Below are 25,007 nucleotides of genomic sequence, written 5' to 3'. Positions count from 1 at the left end.
TAAAAAAGAACGGCTTTGCTATATAGCATACTGAAAATGCTTCAGCACTGAAATGGTGAGACTGTGAAAGAACTATAAGGAGTCTCTTTGAAGTTACATCAAAGGGAGGGTGGTACTGCTGAAGAGTTAGGATTTATTTCTCCTGAGGGTGAGGGCAAAAATGGAGATCCTGACAGGGACCCGGCATAGCACCTGCTTTTTAGAACTGACGGAGCTGAGCACCGGCAAGACCAGGGGCCACTTACAGTCCTAGTACCACTGTATATTTCACAGTCACCGCTTGAAAAGTAAGCATTGACGTTTGTCACGTGATCTTACATCGTTGCTAATATTCATTCCTCTAAAGCGGACTAATCAGTAGTCATTGTTTGGTATAAGCTCCTCCTAGCGTTCCAAAAGTGGGCGTCCTGGATGACGTAGAGAGCGTTGACGGCTCGTAATTGGATGACTCTCTCCATGTCCCTAAACCAACCGGCTCTTGTGCAGCCGGAACTTGGAAGACCCGGGTCAGAAAACGGGCTCTCTACCGGTGAGTAGGAGGCGCGCGATACACCAATGCAAAATGGGCGATAGCTGCCAAGAAGCTACATCCTCTTTCGTTCCCAGGCAGATGCTGCCTGGCATCTAAAACTGGCTGCTTCTTTAGCAGTTGAACAGACGCGTAAATCAGTTTCTCTTGGAGTGCATGCAGTATTGACATTGACAGTCCCAAGATCACCCCTGACACTTATGCAACTGGTAGCTGAGCTGACAGCTCAAGTCGGTAAAAGACCTGCACTGAGTGACCTGCACATCTAAACTTGAGTGCACGAAACTTGTGCCTGAATACATAAAAGATCATGAAAATAATTACCGCGTTTAAGAAAAATTGTTGCATTCTAACGAGTTTGTAGTCACGTTTTTGTGAACATGCTCTGCAATAAATTTTTTCAGATAAGTTAGAATACCGTTTGAGTAAAAAAAAACTGCAATTGATGCATGCTAATCCAAAAACACATATTTCGCGCTTACGAACCCTGACAAGGAATTCATTTATTTGAAATAAGGGTAACGCACACTGTGTTAAAAGAAAAGAACGGTGACTCGTACAAGAACTGGAATGTAAAATGTAAATGTTAATTTATCGATAGTGCGCGTATTTATTTATTTTTGTTTAAACCTTTTTATTAGGTTTTATAAAAATTCAACAATTGCGATAGAGCATATTGTTCTCGGCTATATTCACTGGAATCTCACCATGCAGGTAAACATAGACATGCCAACTGCATACAGGGGTCCATAGAATATATCAAGACTCCCAGAAAAAAAGTATGCGGTATAAGGTGCTATATATAGGCAGATGAATTCCAGCAGTGTCCTGCCCCTATGTCGCAAATTGGGGGAGGGATATAAACCAGGATGAGAAGTGAGCAGAATACTGAAGGGATTGCGGTAGGTCAAGATTAGTAATTAAACTACAAAGGCGTGGATAGTTGTGCATGTAAAGATGTCGGCTTAAGAAGTCATGGGGTGTCTGCTACAGGGGAGCATACCATTGCGGCAGGGGTGGGTGAGGGTAATGGTCAGGGGAACAATATCTCCCGTGGGGGAGTTTTAAAGTTGCGCAAGGTAGGGCGTGGTGAACGGGTGACGCCTCAGCCTAGGGGATCATGTTTGCTTATTCCCTGCCGGAATTCTGTATGAGTGTGGCCCATTGAGGCGAGAGAGGGTACTTACGGAGGTTTTGAATCTCCTCTTAAAGTAGGGCTACTTCTTCCTCGTTGCCCCCCTTGTGCATTACCCCATGCCAAGCCTCAACTGGTGGAGCCGGCGGTGACCGCCATTGGAGTGTGAGGGCCAGTGGCGCAACTAGAGCCGAATTTCGGGGGGGCTAAGAAAAAATTTCGGGGGGGGGGGGCTGAACCTTTAATCAGTAGGCAGAGTGGAGCTGCAGGGACTCTTAGAAGGGGGTGAAACAACTGCAAGGCCTAATTAACATTCAAGTTGTCTTTTAAAGACCTGTGAAACGTTCGGGTGTGGCTCTGTGTGTGCCCGGGATCTGTCTCATCCCGGGCTGCCACATACGGCGGGGGGGGGGGGGGGGGCAGGGGCGGGGGCTGAAGCCCGGTGAGTCCAATGGGTGTTGCGCGCCTGGTGAGGGCATGCTTGCCGAGGAGGAGCTCAAGGGCAGGTCCTCCCAAAGTCATCCTCCCATCTGCTTCCCAGTATGGTGAGAGTAATATCTATGAGTTCAAGCATGGCTTTCTACACCCACGTGATAACATGGTGCTGTAGCGCTTGCTGGGCCCACATCAATGAACTATGGTTTTCCTGTTCTAAAATGATCATACCACTCCCATAGTCCTCTGATGGACCTTGTTTTGTGCTGATAGGGGGTTGGATATAAGGGATCCAGCAGTCATCCAATGAGAACCAAGAACTGGATAACTGAACTACTAACTAGAAATTAAACTCATGTAAATTACCATTAATACAATGCTATACAGAATTACCAAGGCATGCCCAAGTCTCTTGAAGAAACATATGCGAGCCAAAGTCATACACACTAACAGCTCAGTTACAACAATACAGAATAACATTAGTATTTGATGCTCAGTGATCTCTCTAATAAGGACCTTCCTGATCATTTATTAACAGGAATATAAATTCCCATTCCTTCGGATAGAAATAATTAGGATAGCTGAAGCGATGTGCAATTATTTGGTCTACTTTATCAAGAGTTAAGTAAATAAAATGCATTAACAAATTTCCAAAGTCTAAGTAGATACACCAAAGCTCAAGAGTTCAGGAATAGACATGGAATGTGCCGGTTCAAGCAGTCCTCTACATAGGAAAAGACCACTAGGTGCGTATGGGTCAGCTCAGAGAGGAAGCCAGGTGAATCTGCATCAGTCAAGTCAAAGATGCAATGCTCCATCAGCGATAGTAAGGAAATAATTGGCAGTTCATCCAGCACTCGTAGTGTCTGCGCCAGTTTATCAACCAGTCAGTTTGCCAATTCGCAAAAATTCACTTCTCCACTCCCTTATCATCAAGCAATACTATATTCTTAAAGTTCTGGGGTGACATCTCCTGGAATCACTTCATTTGGTCATACCACTCAGTTTATTGGCCAGTTTGTATAGGATGGGTGTCAGGCGACATAAAGAAGACACAAATTGTAGAGAAATCGGTCGTGCTAGAAGTGAAACGTTGAACAATGCTCCTTTTAGTAAGAGCACATAAACAGGTTCAAGAGGGCAGTTTCCCAGGCAGCTGTTTCGGTTGTATCAGAAAATGTAGCGAAGTATCTTGTTCAGTAAATGAGAACTCAGGAAAGAAAACATTGTTTCATGTTATTTGTTATATTGAGGAATTCTCTCACGAGCAGTAGATTCAGCAAGGCAAGAAATTTGACGTATGCAGTTAGACCTACATTAAATCATGCTAATATAATGTACAATATATAAAATTATTTAGCGTACATTCATAGGAAATATAAAGATTTCATGATTTTAGTTTAGCTCTGATGCACTTAAAATCATTTACCATGGTTACAAATATTACGTGTCAGCATGATGCATCACTACATTGCAAATTATAATGTGGAAAAATATTTTAAACGATATTTTTACGTTTTTCGATTTAGATGCGTGCCATTAATATATGTACGAAATACAATCTATGAAAGTGTCACGGAAGCATCATTAATTAGGAACATGTAAAACCTACTTTTGTTTTGTCATTTTGGTGCACACGTTTACACATCAATGGTAAATTTTAGTAAAGTTCATCCTCATAACTAGGATTATTCATTGCATTTTATAAATTCTTATTAGTCGGATGTATATCTATATTTGTGTGTGTGTATATATATATATATATATATATATATATATATATATATATATCCCAATCCCACTTATAGCGAGTCCTCCTGAGGCGGAAGCCGGGAGCGGACCTCTTGATATTTTAATTATTGTTACTGCAACTGCTTGCTAAAACTGTGTTCTATGTTTTTAAAATTACTCTGACTTACCAGCTGACTTCCGTTCCCCGCGCAGCCGACTTAACGCTGCGGCGGGAGGTTACCGATCACCTGGACCCCCTCACGCTACTTTGGCGAGCGCCGAAGCCACGCCCCCTCACCGAGGCCATGCCCCCTTCCAGCGCGCACTTATAGACGCTGACTACGATCGTCTGCCCACTTATAGCGAGTCCTCCTGAGGCGGAATCCGGGAGCGGACCTCTTGATATTTTAATTATTGTTACTGCAACTGCTTGCTAAAACTGTGTTCTATGTTTTTAAAATTACTCTGACTTACCAGCTGACTTCCGTTCCCCGCGCAGCCGACTTAACGCTGCAGCGGGAGGTTACCGATCACCTGGACCCCCTCACGCCACTTTGGCGAGCGCCGAGGCCACGCCCCCTCACCGAGGCCACGCCCCCTTTCTCCCTCCCGCCCGTCCACGACCAAACGCGCCTAGGCCACCCCACTATCCCGGACCACGACAATATTCAGCGGCGCAACTACTCTCTCTTCATGGCCCTTGGCCTATCAAAGCCTCTCTGACCACCCACATTAATAACCTGGGACTCGCAGCCGCTGCCGCTCCTCCCGTTCCTCACGCCCGATCCATCCGCTTCCTCTCTCCCCCCTCCCCAGCCCGACCCTCCTGCCGGGCCTAGTCAGGCCCCCCTTTCCATCTACTACCTTAATACACGCTCCGCGGTCAAACACTGCCACAAACTTTCTGTCTTACTCGATCTCCATAAACCAGACCTATTATTCCTTACGGAGACCTGGTTCCGTGACAGCTCCCTCCCCATTCTCTTAGCTTCTCTCCCCGCTACCTACTACGCTCTCCGAGCTGACCGGCCTACCGGCAAATCCGGCGGGGGTGTCGCCCTGATTGCCCAAAAGGATCTTCCATTCAAACCTCTCAGCTTTCCCCCGATAGGTACAACCGACTTCTTAGTCGTTCGTTCACTATTCTTTAATGTACCTCTCACTTGTCTACTTATGTACCACCCCCCCCAACCTTCACAAACCTTTCTTGACGGGTTTCAAGAACTTGTGGCCACCCTAGCAGTCAACAACTCGTCCGTTTTGGTGCTAGGCGACTGTAATGGCTGGATTTCCTGTCTAGATGGGATCAGCCCCCAGGGGCCCCTGTGACCCAGCCAAAACGTACTCACCTTCCCTTCTTAGATCGTATTCACAATAAGTACCTATACAGATAAATATACAGATTGCACCTAAGAATGGGGGAATGACAATATACATATATGGGTTTTTTACAATATCTTATTCACATCAGTTGGCCTCGCGGTCGCCCCGACCCAGACCGTTCTACCCTAGGGCAGATCTGACACACAATCCGGCGTGTCTACACACGGGCCTGCAGAACCCAATGCTCCCTTTTCCAAAGCGTTCGCGATCCTGCGAAACATCCACGTCAGTATCCCCCCTGACGCTCTCACTTAGTCTTATGCCACAATCCGGTGGCTTTACACGGCAGTATCCCTCCTGCCGTTCTCATTAACGCCGCATATCAACGACGACCACATTCCTATGAAACATTATTGGGATGATATCTCAACGGTCTACTTAGGATAAAACTAAAATAATAACTTTGGATATGGATTCAGATTGTATAGTGTACTCCGTGCCTATGACATCAAAGGTCCACTCACTCCCTCCTTATTTGACGACCATTCATCTGATCGGGATTTCTCATCCGTTCGTCTAAATAGTGCTCAACTAGGAGCATCATTTACCAAGATCGAACACAAGCACCAGGTACACGATAATTCTATATGAATTAGGGTATTTATTGACAATAAACATAAATCACATTACTATGCATCATTACATTTGCAAAGAGAATAAAAGACAAAGATTAGAGTGCACGCACTATAAGAGTCGGTCGGACATCACCTGGTTAATGGGAAATCGGGACTCGGCAGTCATCTAGGCTCCTGTCTCGTCTCTGGGTCCTGGCTCGCCTTGCAGTCACCCTCAGCCGTCACAAGTACACGTCTGCACCGTTAGGCTCAAACTCGTCTGCTCTCCCTCAGGACCTCGGAACCTTGCTGTTAATTAGCTACCGTCTCTCTCTCTCTCTCTCTGCATTAGTGCGCTCCGCGCCACTTCTCGTTCAGTCTGTTTTCAGAGAGTCTCGGTCTTAAATCTTTCTCCGACTTCAAAGATGGCGACTTGTCCACCATGAAAGTGAATAATAGCAGAGATGCTAACGGCTAGATGCCGCCTACGGACTGACTGACTGAAAGACTAACACCTTCGCTAATATCAAAGCCCGTTCCTTCATGGAAATTCACGGCCAGTAACCTGCCGCCCACCAAATTCTTGTACCTCCCCGTACCAAGGACACTTTCCCAGCCGGCCGGCCTGAAGTTGTGTCTTCGGAGTGGAGAAAAATACATTCCTTCGATAAGGGTCAGCCTGAACCGGTTCTCTCCAAGCGAACAACAGCTTGAAACTAAAACATTACATTTCACCTAGAAAGCCTTCTCGAGCTACCGGGCAGAAAGCAAAATGGAGTCTGTCTCGTTTAAGGCCTACGGAGCCCATAATATGCATAGCTCCATGAGAAACAGATCGGCATGTTAGCAAATGAGTAAATCATGACTAATACTTATATATCTAACCCCTCAAGCCTTACTCTAAGGGAAATGGCACGAAAATGCCCTTATATCTGTAAGACAGGGTCCCTGTCTATCGGCCTAATCCCTATGCTACGAGGGTGATAGGCTGGAGTCACTCTCCATCATTCTCCTTCTCCAGGGAGCTGGCAAAAAGACAGCCATAACATTACACCCCTTGACTCCAGTCTATTAACCAGCAACTAAATGGAACTAACGTCAGTAGATGAATAATATGAAACAAAACTAACTGATCTACGATTCTTCGTAAGTCTAAAAAATTGTAGCAGGGAAGGGATACACTGAATAAAGCAACAAATCGCTATAAGGATGCAGACAATAATAATAACCCCTCCCAAAATTTGTCGTAAAAAATGCATGTCAGGGAGCCAATTAAAAAGCCAGTCAAAGAAACCCTGATCTATGTGTTCTCTAATTTCTGCAGTCAAGTCGTGGAGTTTATTAATATGGGATTGGATATCTTTAGAATGGTCAGACAAATTAAAACAGCATAGACCTTCAAAATCAGAGCATTCATGCCCGTGTTTTAGCAACAAATAATCGATAGCGGCACGATTCTGCAAAATAGCTCTACGTTCACCTTGGGAATCTAATAATAAATCGGACAGAACAGTAGAAGTTTGGTTGATCGATTTGACCATCCAGCAGGCCATTTTGCCGATTGTTTTGGCATTATAAACGGCCAATGCAGGAACACCAATAATGGAAAAAGCTAAACCAAGATATTCTGATCTGGAATAAAGATGAACAGAGGAATCACAATCTTCATGCAATGACATAGAATCTCGAACAATACGGGAATGTGAAGGAGGATGTGAAGAAAACATCAGCAAACTTAATCTAGTGATGGCACATGGGCCACCAGAAATATTCGCAGGAATATAGGGCCAAGATGAATTCCCGCATGAAAAGAGCCATCCAGCCGGTAACAACATCGAACGATAATGGCTAGTGGCGACAACTAAACTTTTGCAAGTCATATTGTTCTTCACTGAAAAACATGAATTAGGAAGTCTTTTCATACATAACAAACGCTGGTGAAATGAAAAAGTAGTAGCGGCTTGGAGTTTCAACCGCAAACATTCAGAGATGGCTTTAGGATTACAGGTCATCATGAAGCAAAGGTCACCAGGGGTAATGTTAAAAGTAGTGATTCTGGAATTAAGTAGGACATCCTGGTCTGGAAGAAGAGTACATGAGGGACAATACTCATGGGCCAAGAAGTCGCCCAAAATGACATTAGGTCGGGCACTGGATATATTAAATATATGACGAAGTGTATCAGTAGATGCAGGGACAGCAACCAAACAGGTTGATAAAATGTCAGTGACGGACTTCATGGGTGTAAGGCAAAAATGCGGAGAGTTCGTCACTCGCTTCGCGAGTGTGATCCAAAAATTGGAGGACTTCTGCCACGCGGACCGCGCGGCTCTTGTTATCCCATCACTCGGCGTCGGTAGATGCTCTCCTCTCCCGGCGTAGCAAGCCAAAAGGAGTCCAACGACGACACATCCTGCAGCAGCAGTCCAAAGAATGGTCTGAAAGAATACAAACACAGGCCTTAATCATTCTCGTAAGTAACATTTATCAGCTGGGACAGCTTCCCAGCCATCTTGCCCTGGCTTCATCACCAAAACGGTGTTGTCATGACCGGTCGCAATAATATCAGCCTGTTCAGGAGGATTTTTAGGCGATTGCACCCATATTTTAGCTCCAGGAAGATCAGAGGATCCGAAGCCTTTTTGTCCTCGCACAGTTAGCAACGTTGGGGCAGAGCCTTTCTTGATCTCACCACTGAAGACAGGCATAATCAGTAACTGAGCAACACGGTCAGACTTTTTGATAAACAAATCCGTCTCACTGCTATTAAGCAAGAGAACCTTAATCTCTCCCTGATAATCACTGTCGATCACTCCTCCGAGTACTTGAACACCTTTCAGGGCCAGGCCAGATCTAGGGGCAATTAATCCAAAACTACCGGCAGGTATAGAGACACCTATGCCAGTTTCAACAATGATTCGATCCTTTCCTGGGAAATGTGCATCATTTAAAGCATGCAGGTCGAGGCCTGCGGAACGTGGGGTTGCTCTACATGGAGCCAAAGCACCGGGGGTAATTTCCCAATAAGTGACAGTACTTCCAACAGAATTAGGTTTCGCATCAACATGTGGAGGAAACAAACGCATCAAAGGAGATTCAGCATGCAACAAAGGACGATTATTCAGTATTAACAAGGCTTGAAGTAAGACATCTCTCCACTGGCTGTAACGGTCATCAGTCAACTTGCGCAACTGTTCTTTCAACAACCCGTTCATTCTCTCAATCAGTCCTGAAGCTTGTGGATAATATGGAATATGAAACACCCAATCGATATTGTTCTCCATACAGAATTCCTGCACCAATCTTCCACGAAAGTGGGATGCATTATCTGATTGAATTTGGAATGGGACACCATAATATAAAATAATCAGCTCCAGGGTTTTAATTGTATTCACTTGGGTAGCATTCTTGCAAGGGAAAGCGACCAAAAGGCCACTATAAGTATCAACTGCTGTACAAATATATTGACAATTTCTGCTCATGGGGAGCGGACCAATATAATCAATCTGCCAAATTTGGGCGGGCAATTTACCTCGATGTAAGTGACCTCGAACAATTTGAGGCACCTCTTTCTTTCTAGAATGCTGGCAAACGGGGCAATGTAAAATGGCATCTTTAATTAAAGAAAAGGGAATATGAATTCCCCTATCAGCAGCCCACCTGTTAGTGGCTTTCTCTCCAAAATGTCCTGCTTTCTGATGGGCCCATTTCGCCAATCCCGCCAAATCAGAATCTTGCATGTCAACCACTGCCTCAGAAATTTTAGACTGTTCATCTGCAATGTTATGGAAAAATTTGTCAAGGGAGTCGATTGGAGTATGAGCATCCACGTGAAAGATTGTTACAGTACTCTGCGGAAGCAGTTCCCAAATTTCTTGCCACAATTCTTTACCCCATAACTCCTTAGAATGCAATTCCCAATTGTGCGAGTGCCATGTAGGCAACCACACCGCTAGTCCATTTGCAGTGGACCAGGAATCAGTGAAAACATGACATGTACCTGGTAACTCCTGTTTCAAAACTTGGTAAACTGCATAGAGTTCAGCATATTGACTACTCTTACCGTCTCCAGTTGTGCTCAATAATTTCTTTGTAATCGGGTTATAGGAGACAGCTTTCCAATGTCTCTTGTCACCAATGAACTTCGCAGAACCATCCGTAAACCACACATGTTTTCTATCCTCCACGGACAGATCATCAAATGATTTACCCCACTTCACGGGAGACTCCTGCACTACGGGAACCGAACGCTCACTCTCAGCTTCATTGGAGGGCGCCTGCGCCACTCGCTCATGTAGAACCGCAACACCTTTCGGACCCACACGTGCCCTGTCCTGAATGTACCATTTCCATTTAATCACACTAGCCTCCTGAGCATGTCCAATTCGATGGGACTTCGGTGAACTCAAAACCCACTGCATGATGGGAATCTCAGGCCTCAAAATCACAGCATGGCCTAAAGTCAATTGCTCGGTATCCACCAGAGCCCAATAACAAGCAAGCAACTGTTTTTCAAAAGGAGAGTAACGCTCACCAGCCTCTGGTAGCTTTTTGGTCCAAAAACCTAATGGCACTTTTTGTCTGCCCTGCTTTTGCCACAAACTCCAATTGGCATACAGACCTTCCACGGACACATTCAAATCCACATTACCCTCACTCACGGGCCACAAATCCAAAGCATACTGAATAGCTTCTTTAGCCAAATCAAAAGCAGTCTGTTGAGGTTCACCCCATTCAAACGCATTCTTTTTACGAGTGACTCGATACAGTGGAGCCAAGATTTGACTCAAATGTGGAATATGTTGGCGCCAAAATCCAAACAACCCAATAAAGGATTGCGCCTCTTTCCTATTTCTGGGAACAGCAAAATCAAGTATTTTACGTTTAACTTGTGGGATCACTTCTCTGTGACCTTCATGCCAATTAATTCCTAGAAATTTCACAGCTTGGGATGGAGTTTGTAATTTGTCAGGATTGATTTCCCAACCTTTTGCTCGCAAACAGTCAATGATCTGATCTAAATGAGACTGTACTTGGTCTTGCGTTTCACCTTGAATCAAAATGTCGTCAATATAATGACAAATCTGAACTTGAGGAATCGTAGGCACTTCAGACAAATGTTCCGCCACCAGCCGGTGACAGATTGTAGGGCTATGTACATAGCCTTGAGGAAGACTCCGGAACGTCATTTGACGTCCATTCCATGTAAAACTGAATTGTTCTTGGCATTCGGGGGCAATCGGAATCGAAAAGAATGCATTAGCAATATCGATAGAAGCATACCATGTACCAGGATGCTTTTGAATTCTCTCAATCAATGTAACAATGTCAGGCACTGCCACAGTCAATTTAGGTGTATGTTTATTCAATTCTCGATAATCAACAGTCATGCGCCAAGAGTTGTCACTTTTGCGCACGGGCCAAACAGGATTATTCCAAGCGGATGTGACCGGAGTAATGACTCCCGCGTCAACCAAATCCTGAATCGTAGCTGTAATTTCTTCATGACCACCTGGGATGCGATATTGTTTCTGAGAAATCACTTTCGTTGCTAAAGGGATCTTAATAGGTGGCATGCGTAAACGGCCAACCCGTACGGGTCTGGTCGAAATGTACTGTCTAGTACCAAACTGATAGTAACCATCATCCAAATGCAAAGTCATACCCTTCAAGATGTCAATTCCAATAATATATTCCAAAAGTGGCACAACCAACACAGAGTATTCTCTACGAGGAATCCTACCAATTTTAATCTCAAGTGCAGTTTGAACTGCGGGCGTTTCTTTACCACCCAGGCCGGTAATTGTAAAAGACTGTCCATGAAATTTCCTTGATTTACCATGAATTAAAGTGGCCTCCGCCCCAGTATCAACTAACGCTCGGGCCCTTTGGATATTACGATGTTTCCAAAAAATCTCAATATCTACATATGGTCTGTAATCTCTGTGGGCCCACCTGCGTACCGGAGCTTGACCTATTTCCTAGTCATTTTTCCCGCGTTCTGTCAACCAAGACAGATCAGGGTAAATGTTTTCATTTTTCTTCGGTATCAGAATTTCTTGTTCATATCCGTCTCCAGTACGAAACGGATTAGTGTCAGGTTCAAAAAGTTGTGAATTACGGTCAGAGAGTCTGTTACGATCCTCCCTCCTACGTACATCAGGGGAAAAACTCCTTGCATCTCTACGTCTGTTAGAACCACGATCATCTCTTCCCCTTTCACGATCATCCTCTCTCCCCCTCCCATCACTACGACGGGGGGAATCACCACGTTCTTGGCGCCGATCATCACGGCGATCAAAAGTCACACGTCGTCTCTCATCACCACTGTCATCCGAACCACGATCATAATCATTCTTTCGCACACGACGGGCACCTTCCTTCCGATCCAAACCACGCTTACGAAACATATCCCATAGGATATTATTAGGTTCACCATCGATCTCTTCCCTTTTGACACCATCAGCAATGAGAGCAAGAAACATGTCGCGCCTAGAGAACTTATAGTCCCCACCAGTACGACCCTCAGGTCGGGATTGTCTTTCAGGTTTAAACCATTCACCCAGCTCACCAAGCTGACGAACAGACTCAAGCACAGCAGACAAAGGATTGCCAGTTTGATTAATTAACAATGTCATCATGACCTGCTTGTAAGCAACAGGGGAAGTACGTATAATGCGGTTACGCACGGAAGATGTTAACAAACCATCCAATAACCTGTCAGCAGTACTAAGGAAGATACACGTTTTCATGACTTCCTCCTTTAAACGTTGCGACGCATCGCGCAAAGTGTACCACGGCTTTTCATCAGAGGGCCAATCAGACTCTGTTGGATATTTATGATTACAGCCATCAGACGCAAGCTGGAGCAAAGAAGTTTGGACATTACCATTAAAATTTCGAAAATGGTCCTGAATAGTAGAATCAGAACTCAAAGAGCAAAATCGTAAGCAATCAACAGCATCGAGCATAATACCGGAAGCGCCAAGCTCATAAAGACGCACCATCCAGGTAAGCAAGGCCTCACCAGGCCGTTGTTTAAAACGTTGCAGGATGTCACTAATCTCCTGCTGAGTAAAATCTTCAATACAGTCAAGAGGGATGCCACCCGGATTACCAGGGGCTTGTTGCAATTTCCGTCGAAAGATCGGGTGAGCAGAAACTGCGGGAAGAGCTTCCGAGGAAGCCCGCATTTTAGATTTAACAGAACAATCAGGGCAAGCAACGTCATCCGCACGGGAAGAACGAGCACAGTCAGAACCGGGAGTCAAATCAATGCATGAAGCAGATTTACAATCACGTCCGGAGCGAGAAGACTCGCGCTTGTCACCCTCCTCTGCCGAGGAGTCAGAAGTATGAGAATCCCAGATATTACCGTCCCATTCATCAGGGTTCCAATCCATTCCAGCTTTTGCTACAATCATACGCACTTTGCGTGAAGACACACGTCCACGCCGATGTTTGTATTTATATCGTGCAATACGGACCGCAGCTCTTTCGGCAATGGTCTGATACGTTTCAAGTTTGTCGGCAAGCAGTTTATTTTGACAACGTAAAAGAGTATGCGAATTTTGCAACTCAACACACTGTCCTTCCGTATCTTTAAATTGTTTCTGTAGTTGAACAAACTTCTCATGCAACATTCTGTATGCAGTAAGAACAATCCACCCTCTGCGTCCTAAAATAGGAAGCTCATCACCCTTCACTACTGGCGCTTTCTGTAGGCACGAAATCACATCAGCAGGCTCCGCCTGCTCCAAGAATGAAGACCAATTTTCACTTAAACCAGTAGAATCAGCCCACTCACGGGCCAAAGCCTCGTAAGGCGTAGACTCCCAGCCGGGAATCTGGATCGGTAATTTAAAAACCGACGGAGATTTTTTCGGAAACATATTAACACACAAAAAATTATATACACAATTATAAACAAAATTAGATACGTACAAGCCGAGCGCAAACCAACGAGATGAAAACAACACAATGCACACAGGCTTCGTAAACAGTTCGTGACGCCAGATGTAATGGCTGGATTTCCTGTCTAGATGGGATCAGCCCCCAGGGGCCCCTGTGACCCAGCCAAAACGTACTCACCTTCCCTTCTTAGATCGTATTCACAATAAGTACCTATACAGATAAATATACAGATTGCACCTAAGAATGGGGGAATGACAATATACATATATGGGTTTTTTACAATATCTTATTCACATCAGTTGGCCTCGCGGTCGCCCCGACCCAGACCGTTCTACCCTAGGGCAGATCTGACACACAATCCGGCGTGTCTACACACGGGCCTGCAGAACCCAATGCTCCCTTTTCCAAAGCGTTCGCGATCCTGCGAAACATCCACGTCAGTATCCCCCCTGACGCTCTCACTTAGTCTTATGCCACAATCCGGTGGCTTTACACGGCAGTATCCCTCCTGCCGTTCTCATTAACGCCGCATATCAACGACGACCACATTCCTATGAAACATTATTGGGATGATATCTCAACGGTCTACTTAGGATAAAACTAAAATAATAACTTTGGATATGGATTCAGATTGTATAGTGTACTCCGTGCCTATGACATCAAAGGTCCACTCACTCCCTCCTTATTTGACGACCATTCATCTGATCGGGATTTCTCATCCGTTCGTCTAAATAGTGCTCAACTAGGAGCATCATTTACCAAGATCGAACACAAGCACCAGGTACACGATAATTCTATATGAATTAGGGTATTTATTGACAATAAACATAAATCACATTACTATGCATCATTACATTTGCAAAGAGAATAAAAGACAAAGATTAGAGTGCACGCACTATAAGAGTCGGTCGGACATCACCTGGTTAATGGGAAATCGGGACTCGGCAGTCATCTAGGCTCCTGTCTCGTCTCTGGGTCCTGGCTCGCCTTGCAGTCACCCTCAGCCGTCACAAGTACACGTCTGCACCGTTAGGCTCAAACTCGTCTGCTCTCCCTCAGGACCTCGGAACCTTGCTGTTAATTAGCTACCGTCTCTCTCTCTCTCTCTCTGCATTAGTGCGCTCCGCGCCACTTCTCGTTCAGTCTGTTTTCAGAGAGTCTCGGTCTTAAATCTTTCTCCGACTTCAAAGATGGCGACTTGTCCACCATGAAAGTGAATAATAGCAGAGATGCTAACGGCTAGATGCCGCCTACGGACTGACTGACTGAAAGACTAACACCTTCGCTAATATCAAAGCCCGTTCCTTCATGGAAATTCACGGCCAGTAACCTGCCGCCCACCAAATTCTTGTACCTCCCCGTACCAAGGACACTTTCCCAGCCGGCCGGCCTGAAGTTGTGTCTTCGGAGTGGAGAAAAATACATTCCTTCGATAAGGGTCAGCCTGAACCGGTTCTCTCCAAGCGAACAACAGCTTGAAACTAAAACATTACATTTCACCTAGAAAGCCTTCTCGAGCTACCGGGCAGAAAGCAAAATGGAGTCTGTCTCGTTTAAGGCCTACGGAGCCCATAATATGCATAGCTCCATGAGAAACAGATCGGCATGTTAGCAAATGAGTAAATCATGACTAATACTTATATATCTAACCCCTCAAGCCTTACTCTAAGGGAAATGGCACGAAAATGCCCTTATATCTGTAAGACAGGGTCCCTGTCTATCGGCCTAATCCCTATGCTACGAGGGTGATAGGCTGGAGTCACTCTCCATCATTCTCCTTCTCCAGGGAGCTGGCAAAAAGACAGCCATAACAGCGACTTCAACTTTTGGCCCTCCGATCCAGCTGAATGCTCCACTTCCAAAGAATTCTCCGAAACTTTACGCTCCCTTAACTTCACCTCGCATGTCCACTCCTCTACTCATACTCAAGGCCATACCCTTGACCAGATCTGGTCTCTGAATTGCCCCATTGCGTCTTTGTCTATTTCCCCTTGTCCCTGGTCTGATCACTCATTGATCTCCTTTTTCTCTCCACTTGGCCCACCCACCAAGCCCTCGCACCCCAAAAACATCTGGGTACGTTCTTGGGGCCGGGTAGATGTGGCCTCTCTAGCCTCCTCTCTCTCATCTTCCGGCCCTGACCTTTCCGGTCTGCCCTCTTCAGAACAAGCCAATTCCATCAACTCCTGGCTACTTTCAGCCTGCGATTCCATCGCCCCACTTAGGCGAGTCTCCTCTAGACGGACGAACGACTCCAACCACTGGTTCAATGACGAACTGAAGGTACTAAAACTCTCAGTCCGCCACGCAGAACGAGCCTGGAGACGACAGTACTGCCCCATCCTCAAAGCTCAGTACACCTCCCTCTTGCAGCAATACAAAAAATCTATTCTGTCCACCAAAAAGGACTACTTTTCCTCCAAAATTCTAGTCGCGGAGAATAAACCCAGAGAAATCTTCTCTATTATTAATAAACTCGCTTACTCCGACAGAACCACTCTCAAACCCTCCCCCTCTCAACCTCTTTGCGACTCCCTGAACTCTTATTTTCTAGATAAAATTGCAACTATCAGAGCCAACATCTCCCCCCCTCTTCATCCTTCCTCAACCCCCCCTGCCCCCCTATAGAGGCTTGTCTCGACTCATTCCCTCTTCTAACAGAGGAATCCTTTCTATCTCTCCTCCCTCTAGTTATATCTGGGTCCCCACTTGACCCATGCCCTGCCCATATTCTCTGTCACATCTTCACGAACTGCCCGCTACCCCCGCTCACTTTTCTCACCTGTTCCCTGTCCCAGGGTGTGGTTACCCCTGCTCTCAAAACCGCTATAATCCTCCCCATTCTAAAAAAACCCGGCGCAGACCTCTCTGTCCCCGCCAACTACCGCCCAATTTCTTTGCTCCCTTTCCTAGGGAAAGTCCTGGAGCGACATGTCACCAGAGTACTCACCACCTACGTGGAAGAAAACCGAGTCCTGGCTCCCCGCCAAGCCGGTTTTCGCCCGGCTCACTCCACCGAGTCAGTGTGCTTTCGGTACTTGACAACCTTAGAGAGGGAATGGACACTAACATCCCCCAGGCCTTGGTGCTACTCGACCTCTCCGCCGCTTTTGACACGGTGGACCATTCCATCTTACTCTCCCGTGTCGGGGCGGCGTGGATCGGCGGCACTGCCTTGGTCTGACTGTCCTCCTTTCTAAGCGATCGCACCCAAGCGGTCCGCCTGGGCGTTTTCTCGGCTGAACCTCGGAAGGTGGTATGTGGGGTCCCCCAAGGCTCCTCTCTCTCCCCTTTACTATTCAACCTGTACATAGCTCCCCTCATCTTTGCCCTTCAACAAATGGAGGTCTCCGTATACAACTATGCGGATGCCCTCCAGCTCATATTTTCTCTCTCTCACTCCCCTGACTCCAAATCTAATTTCCAATCTACAATGCTCTTCATCCGGGACTGGATGAATCACAACCACCTGAAACTAAACCCAGATAAAACAGAGCTGGTTTTGACAGGTGGTTGCTCCAGTCCCTGGTTCCCCCTCTTCTGGCCTTCTTCCCTTGGACCCCCCCCCCCCCCACCCCCTTCTTCCTCTGTTAAAACCCTTGGTATCAAAATTAATAACCAACTCACTCTGCACTCCCAGGTGAGTTCGGTGGTTTCCTCCTCTTTTCTATCTCTTCGCACTATCCGCAAGGTCTCCCACTTCTTCTCCTTCACGGCCCTAAAACTTATCGTACTTGCCATGGTCGTCTCCCGCTTGGATTATGCCAATGCCCTTTACCAAAGCATGCCGGCTTACAATGTACGACGACTTCAGCTGGTTCAGAACCAAGCGGCCCGTTTGGTCTACAACCTCACTAAATCCCATCATGTCACTCCCCTCTTAAAATCCTTGCACTGGCTCCCCATTCGTGAACGCTCCCAATTCAAGGTGGGCTGCCTCACCTTCCAGGCCCAGCTAGGCTCATCTCCTGCTTTTATCTCTTCAGAGATCAAACCCTATGCCCCCTCCAGGGAACTTCGCTCCTCTTCTCAACATCTACTGACTGTTCCCCGCTTTTGCCGAAAAAAATGGGGAGGCTCTAAATTCCGTACTCTTGCCCCCATTTTTTGGAACTTACTTCCTATCCAACTTAGATGTTCTACCCAATACTCGCTTTTCAGAAAGGCTTTAAAAACCTTTCTATTCTCGAAAGCCTTCCCCTTATAATCTCTCACCAGTCCCCCCCCGTGATTCTCGCTTCTCAAGGACTCAGCATATTGTAGCGCCATGGAACCGTCAGGTGTACGCGCGCTTTAAAAATAATTTAAAACTCAAAGAAGCACTCCTTCTGGACTCCTGCGGACCCATGGAGAGGGGCATGCACGCCGGCGGAGCACACCAGCTTTTGAAATCTCACTTGAAAACCCCAAATCTGCGCGCTCTCAGGAATGAAAGACTCTGTATCAGTAAATATTTACCGTCGTGTTTATTCACAAAATCGATTCACTTCCTTAGAAGCTTGATCACAGCGGTAAACATTTTTATTTATATATATATATATATATATATATATATATATATATATATATATATATATATATATAAACATGTGAGTTCACCATCGACACGTTTCTAACACACATTAGTGAAAATAATACTTTTCAAATTAATATATTACTTGTACGAATGATACCATCTAGTCTAAATATTTGCATACTTATACGATGCCGTAGCTATAATTCTCTTATTGTGACATTTTTCTTGAATGTGTAGTTGGCGCACGTTTATTATTTTTCTCACAAAAATGTTGTAACTCAGTTTTAAAGTTTTGAATGTGATTTCCTCTCCACCAATGGCGACCGCCGCCCATTGTAAGTATGGCTTGCCCCAGGGTGCCCAAAAGGTGATAGGTGTTACGGAATTCTCGGTGGGTAAGAAACTGGCCCGGCGGAAGAGTGTGTTCCATGGTCAATTAGTGACCGTTGAAGAAAAGGGCGCCCACCCTGTGCTGAGACCACGTTGTCCTAGCTCTCATGTCTGTTGACTAAAGGAAACCAGGGAAGCGGAAGAAGGCCGACCAAGAGGAGGGCAGGGGCAAATGCCGGTATCCTATGTGTGAGGCGGTGTATGCGGAGCATATATATGAGTGCAACTATTACCTGCAGTGACCAGGTAGACGAGGGCAGAACCCCTGGAAATAATATATTCTGTGCTGTGGGTATCCGCATGATTCCTTGGTCGTCACTTGTTTCACCCATATAACGGCCCGCTGTCCAAAATGACAGCCATTGCAGCTGTGTAGCCTGAAAATAAATTTCAAAGTAGAGGCCGCTGAGACCCCCCACCCCACCCTTCTCCCTGCTTACTGGAAGTAGCAATTTTTTAAGGTCGACGCTGTGGTGTTTGTTACCTCAGATAAATATGCACAAAAGGGAGTCAAGCTTAATAAAGAACGACTTCGGTGGAATGGCAGTGAGGTTAGCAAAGTAGTATAGATGACGAGGTAATATGACCGTCTTTGCCACTGCAATCTTGCCTATTAGGGCTAAAGGCAGGGACTGCCAAAGTGCACCTGCGATCTAATACCCGCTAAGGCCTTGCATAGATTCTGGTCGTACATCCAGAGAGGGGTATGGTATAGGCGAATCCCCAGATAGCGCATCGCTTCCCCCGCACTAGTGGACCTATGCCTCACCAAGGTGTATGGCACGTGGCACTTGGTTGGGACAGACTGGATAAATCACTGATTTGGTCCAGTTTACTTGCAGTCCTGTAGCGTCAGCAAAGTGGGACAAAGAATCATGGAGTGGGGGAAGAGGTCCGATGTTACATCTCAGAGGTATAGGAGTAAATAGTCCATAATATAATGCAACAGCATGTGTTCAGTGTGAGAAGTTGGCCCGATATGCAACGTTCGCTATTCTAGCGACCGCTATGTATCGTTCCAACGACCCTTATGGTGTTTGGTTGTAAGTCAACCTATAGACCAGCTATCCTAGTAGCGTGGATACGAGCAGTCTAAGGCTAAAGACTCGAGAGGGCGCGTTAAGCCAGCTGTTTACCACACATGTACCCCTTGAACACCCAGTGAAAGGACACCACACAAGTGTTATGAAAATAAACAGTATATTTATTAAGAATCACAACAGCCCTGTACTCTTTATGAGGACAGGGTACTTAGCACAAACCAAATCTCTTTAGCAAATACTTTTAAGTGCACAATTAAAACAAGTGTCCGAGGACACGGAAAGGTTAAGGCAAGTCGGAAGCGAGGGACTCGGGACCCTAGAGTAAGGAGGCTATGCAGGCACTGAAATGCCGAGTTACCTAGCCACGAGGGCTGTGGTTGCACAAGTCTTACAGGCGTCGGGGTCTTCGCTGACGAGCCAGGAGCCGGAAGAAAAGGAGTTGCTGGCCGGCGACCAGTGATGAATAGTTCGTAGAGATCCAAGCCTGGATCGGAGATTGATGAAACCTGAAAGCAGAGGGGACCAAGTTCGTACTACTAGCCAGTAGTCAGAGGGTACCAGGAAGGCACCAGTTGGCCGTCACCTCGACCAGGTGAGTGGGCGACGCTAGGCTCTGCAGTCTCACGGACCAGGAGGCGTTGTCGGCGACCACGGTGGAGGTGCGAGCTGTCCCACGACGGATGACGCTGTCGGCGTCCGGAGTGGACCAGGAGGGTCCGGGGTGCTTCTCGAAAAGATGGAAGCAAGGGCCAGTCTGGAGCAACCAGACCGGCAGTGATGATTCTCGGATGTCGTCACAGAAGGACACAAGCCAGCGGCTAGTGACCAGACAACGTGCTGAGCAGCGAGCAGAAGGGCCCCACGCAGATCGTGGAGATGCTGGGGGGCTGCACTTCGGAGCTGGAGCGGCTCAGGGTCGGGGCTTCTCGGACCCCAGAGCACTCACCAGAGAGTTACCTCGATGGTCGTGCTGGTTTTTAAGAGCGTGCAGGTTCTGATGATGGCCGGTCCCTCGAGGTCTCGTCGCACCCACAGATCACAGCTGCGCTGATGACGGGGGTAGAGGTCAGAGGTGCCAGGGAAGCCGGTTCTCGTCGAGCTGGGCCGTCGGATTCCTTGAGGAAGGACTTACAGCAAACCGCAGAGTTCTTAGATGGTGCCCGCTGATGCAGGGTGACTACTCCTTAGCCACAAGGGAGAAATCTTGAGAAGAGTCTTGAAGTCCTTTCGTAGAAAGTATTCTTGATTCAAAGATGATCTAATTTGGAAGGGTCCCCGCTCCGGCCTTTATCCTAAAGAAAGGGGTGGGTACATGACTAGGTCCTGCCCTAAGGGTGGGACCAGGAAGGGGGGTAGTTACACCCCTCTCCCCTGCCGGACTTTCCCCAGGCCAGGGCTGTCGCCCCTGGAACTGGTTCTAACCGGCAGATGCGTAGTGAGCACCGGGGTGCCACTCCGCAGTCACCTTCTCGCAAAAGCCCTACCTACCCAGTATACACAAACCCTGTCTGGGACGGTGCGAACACCGCCCTCGACAGGAAACCCTTTGTCCAAGCGCTCCTCGCTGGAAGGACTCCCAGCAGCAGGAGGTCAGACTCGTGTCTGTGGTGGCAGCATCCATTTTGTGGAGCTGAGGCTTTCGTTAACTTTAACCGGGGTTCACAGTTACGTACATGTCGTGTCCCTCTAGAAGGGCGGAATGCTAACCTCGTCGCCAGAGTTGGTGAGAGGGCAGCATCCCGATTCGTATGACACCTTACTCGACCTGTCTTGATAACGCGACACTGAAGTTACCGATGTGGCACGCGTTATCATGGAACAGCCATTGGGTCTTTTCTCCGCAAGCTGCAACCGGCTCGGCTCGGGCCAGAACACAGTTCACGCGAGCCCATGCACTCTGCCTTCAGGATTGTCAAGGCCTGCCATAGGAGTGACTGATAGGGACTCGGGTGTCCATTGTATGGTTAGATATAGAGCTACTATATCTAAAGCAAAGGGGGATTACACGACTTCGCCCCAGCTGTCATGCAGCCAGTTGTGTCAAATTTAGGAGGCCAGCCAGGGGTGGCATAATACATGCTGCAGCCCCTGGCGGCCCTGGGTACACCTATGCCCTGAGTTACAGGGTCTGATAAGGTGGCCCAGTACCAATTGGTAAATGCACCTAGGGTACATATCGTAATTTAGAAAGAGAACAGCCAGGCTGTGGGTCTGATTGGCAGGCCCACAGCCAGAGAAAGTCGTAAACCAGTGAAACAAAAGCAAAAAATCTGGGTGATCATAGGATTGCAGACCCTACTCTCCTACATGACCCCCCCCCCCAAACGTCGGAACAACTAGCTAACCTTGACCAGGTGAGTCTTCTTGTTCTAAGCGGAAATATCTGGAGAGCCCATCGGCATTGCCATGATCAGTACCAGGTCTATGTTCCACTGTGAAGTCCATCCCCTGTAGGGAAATGGACCACCTAAGCAGTTTGGGGTTTTCACCCTTCATCTGATTTAGCCACAAGAGGGGCTTATGGTCGGTCTGAATCTTGAAGTGAGTGCCAAACAAGTATGGCCTCAGCTTCTTCAGGGCCCAAACCACAGCAAAGGCCTCCCTCTCGATAGCTGACCAATTCTTCTCTCTAGGGGTCAGCCTTCTGCTTATAAAAGCAATGGGCTGGTCTTTACCATCAAAATTCAGTTGAGAAAGAACAGCTCCCACACCCAACTCAGAAGCATCTGTTTGGACAATGAATGGTTTGGAGTAGTCCGGACTCTTGAGGATAGGCGCCGTGCACATGGCCTGCTTTAGGTCATCGAATGCTTTTTGACAGCTCGCTGTCCACTGAACCTTTTTTGGCATTTTCTTACTTGTCAGTTCATTTAATGGTGTCACGATGGAACCATAGTTCCTGACAAACTTCCTATAGTAACCAGTCAGGCCCAAGAAAGCTCGAACCTGAGTCTGGGTGGTTGGAGGAGCCCAGTCCCTGATTGACTGTATCTTGCTCTCCAGTGGCTGAACCTGACCTCCACCTACAAGGTGGCCCAGGTATACAACCTGTGTCTGCCCTATCTGGCACTTGGTGGCCTTGATAGTGAGGCCTGCTGCTTGCAGCGCCTCCAATGTCTTCCGCAGGTGGACCAGGTGATCCTCCCAGGTGGAGCTAAAGACAGCAATATCGTCAAGATACGCCGCACAGAAGTCATCCAGCCCAGTAAGGACGTGATTCACCAACCGTTGGAAGGTGGCAGGTGCATTTTTTAGACCAAAGGGCATCACCACGAACTGATAATGCCCACCAGGGGTTGAAAATGCTGTTTTAGGCTTGGCGTCCTCAGCTAACCTGATTTGCCAATACCCAGCTGTCAGGTCAAACGTACTTAAGTAGTTGGCCGAAGCCAGCCTATCAATAAGCTCGTCTGCCCTTGGTATTGGGTGGGCGTCAGTCTTAGTGACTGCATTGAGACCCCTGTAGTCTACGCAGAACCTCATCTCTCTCTTACCACCCTGGGTGTGAGGTTTCGGCACTAGAACTACGGGACTAGCCCAAGGGCTATCCGAGGGTTCAATGACTCCCAGCTCCAACATTTTCTGCACTTCACTTTTGATGCAGTCTCTAACGTGATCAGGCTGCCTGTAGATTTTACTCTTTACGGGCAAGCTGTCACCAGTGTCGACCTCATGGGTGCACCAATCGGTCTGACTGGGTGTCAGAGAAAACAGATGTCGGAACGACTGAAGAACCTGTTTACAGTCGCTCTGTTGATGTTCGGAGAGGCTGCCACAAAAGACAACACCATCTACCGAGCCATCGTCAGGATTCTGAGTGAGCAGGTCGGGGAGAGGGTCACTCTCCTCTTCCTGTCCTTCATCTAGGGCCATGAGCAAACTCATGTCCTTCCTGTCGACATATGCTTTTAGCCTGTTGACATGAAGCACCCTGTGGGGGCTCCGGGGAGTTCCCAGGTCGACCAGGTAGGTGACCTCTCCCTTCTTCTCCAGGATGGTGTGGGGCCCGGACCATTTGTCCTTGAGTGCTGCTGGGGCCACTGGCTCCAACACCCACACCTTCTGTCCGGGCTGGTAAACAGTCAAGACAGCCTTTTGGTCATGCCAAGCTTTTTGGAGTTCTTGGCTGGCCTTAAGGTTTTCGGATGCCTTCTCCATGTATTCAGCCATCCGCGAGCGGAGGCCGAGCACATAGTCCACTATGTTGGTTGCCGGCTTTTTGAGAGGTCTCTCCCATCCTTCCTTCACCAAACACAGGGGTCCTCTTACAGGATGCCCGTACAAAAGTTCAAAAGGGCTGTAGCCAACCCCCTTCTGTGGGACTTCTCTGTAGGCGAACAAGAGGCAGGGGATCAGGACGTCCCATCTACGCCGAAGCTTTTCCGGTAGTCCATGAATCATCCCTTTTAGGGTCCTGTTGAATCTCTCAACAAGCCCATTGCATTGTGGATGATAGGGTGTAGTGAACTTGTAGTTGACACCACATTCCTTCCACATAGCAGTTAAGTAGCTCGACATAAAGTTTGCACCTCTGTCGGAGACGACCTCCTTAGGGAAGCCCACTCTGGAGAATACTCCAACCAGGGCTCTTGCCACAACAGGTGCTGTAGTGGTCCTAAGGGGAATAGCTTCAGGGTACCTGGTGGCATGATCCACTACCACCAGTATAAACTTGTGCCCTGATGCTGTTGGTGGTTCCATGGGACCGACGATGTCGATCCCCACCCGTTCAAAGGGCACCCCCACCACAGGCATTGGTATAAGGGGGGCCTTTGTCGTGCCACCTGACTTACCACTGGCTTGGCAAGTGACACAGGAGCGGCAAAACTCCTTGGTATCCTCATTCATGTGAGGCCAGTGAAAGTGCGAGACAAGCCTGTCCCACGTTTTCGTCTGGCCTAAGTGACCTGCTAAGGGAATCTCGTGGGCCAAGGTAAGTAGGAAACCACGCTGAGACAAGGGGACGACCAGCCTCCTGGTCATGCCAGGCTTGGGGTCTCTTGACTCAGTGTACAGGAGTCCATCTTCCCAGTATACCTTGTGGGTACCTGTGGCGTTCCCAGCAGCCTCAGCAGCAGCCTGCTGTCTGAGGGGTTCAAGAGAAGGGCAGTCTAACTGGTCCTTCCCCAGGTCTTCCCTTGAGGGTCCCCCTGAGCCCAAGAATTCAACTTGATCAAGTTCGAACTCCCTAGGCTCAGTTTCCCTCAATTCCTGTAGGTCAGCCTCCTCTGAGACTTGATCCTCGACCTGGGGCAAGGGGGAAGGCGCAGCCTTAACCCTACTGCTCTTTTTCTTGGGAGGTGTCTGGTCCGTTGTTCCAGGATCCAGCACCTGTTCAGTGGGGCATTTCCTGACCTGTGACCTGGTCACAGCGAAC

At 47.5% G+C, this 25,007-nt stretch overlaps 1 protein-coding gene across 1 annotated transcript in view; it reads left to right on the top strand.

The window, feature by feature from the left end:
• Positions 1-486: 486 nt before the first annotated feature.
• LOC147672896 (aarF domain-containing protein kinase 1-like) overlaps positions 487-25,007 on the top strand; it is a gene marked incomplete at its 3' end in the record, with an annotated part of 519,161 nt that continues 494,640 nt past the window's right edge. The window contains exon 1 of the mRNA XM_086947942.1: positions 487-529. The remainder of the gene's footprint in view (positions 530-25,007) is intronic.

Source organism: Lissotriton vulgaris, unplaced genomic scaffold, assembly GCF_964263255.1.
Source record: "Lissotriton vulgaris unplaced genomic scaffold, aLisVul1.2 SCAFFOLD_1222, whole genome shotgun sequence".
Lineage (NCBI taxonomy): Eukaryota > Metazoa > Chordata > Amphibia > Caudata > Salamandridae > Lissotriton > Lissotriton vulgaris.
The sequence above is the reverse complement of the archived record's forward strand: the minus strand, read 5'-3'. Positions and strand labels throughout refer to the sequence as shown.